We start from the raw sequence: 776 nt of genomic DNA, 5'->3' as shown, positions 1-776 counted from the left end.
AAAACGAAATTGGGTCCGTTAAGGACGAACGGAGGGTCGAGTCTCCAGCGCGCGTCTGGCTCCCCTCTGTGTTTAGTCTGGCGAAGAAAAGCGAGGGGACGCAAAAGGGACCTGTTCTTGAAAGGACAGCATTCTCCCGCCCCGAGCAGGCGCTGGCTACGAAGGCTAGCGCTGTGACCGTCTTAAGCAAGTCGGGCCGCCCGGCCCGGCGACGATGATAGCTATCTGGTTGATCCTGCCAGTAGTCATATGCTTGTCTCAAAGATTAAGCCATGCATGTCTAAGTTCACACTGTCTCACGGTGAAACCGCGAATGGCTCATTAAATCAGTCGATGTTTATTAGATGAAAACTATCCTACTTGGATAACTGTGGCAATTCTAGAGCTAATACATGCTTACCAAGCTCCGACCCTCGTGGAAAGAGCGCTTTTATTAGTTCAAAACCAATCGCCGTTGCCCTTCGCGGGGCGCGGCGTCCCGATTGGTGACTCTGGATAACTTTGTGCTGATCGCATGGCCCTAGTGCTGGCGACGCATCTTTCAAATGTCTGCCCTATCAAATGTCGATGGTACGTGATATGCCTACCATGTTTGTAACGGGTAACGGGGAATCAGGGTTCGATTCCGGAGAGGGAGCATGAGAAACGGCTACCACATCCAAGGAAGGCAGCAGGCGCGCAACTTACCCACTCCCGGCACGGGGAGGTAGTGACGAAAAATAACAATACGGGACTCTTTCGAGGCCCCGTAATTGGAATGAGTACACTTTAAACCC

At 52.2% G+C, this 776-nt stretch overlaps 1 non-coding gene across 1 annotated transcript in view; it reads left to right on the top strand.

Moving 5' to 3' along the window:
• The first annotated feature begins 222 nt into the window (after positions 1 to 222).
• LOC129923833 (small subunit ribosomal RNA) overlaps positions 223 to 776 on the top strand; it is a 1,848-nt gene continuing 1,294 nt past the window's right edge. Inside the window, exon 1 of the ribosomal RNA XR_008775778.1 lies at positions 223 to 776. This exon is cut by the window's right edge and continues 1,294 nt beyond it. This is a non-coding gene — a ribosomal RNA (small subunit ribosomal RNA).

Source organism: Biomphalaria glabrata, chromosome 17 (assembly GCF_947242115.1).
Source record: "Biomphalaria glabrata chromosome 17, xgBioGlab47.1, whole genome shotgun sequence".
In the NCBI taxonomy this organism is placed as follows: domain Eukaryota; kingdom Metazoa; phylum Mollusca; class Gastropoda; family Planorbidae; genus Biomphalaria; species Biomphalaria glabrata.
This window is presented reverse-complemented; position numbering and strand designations above follow the sequence as displayed.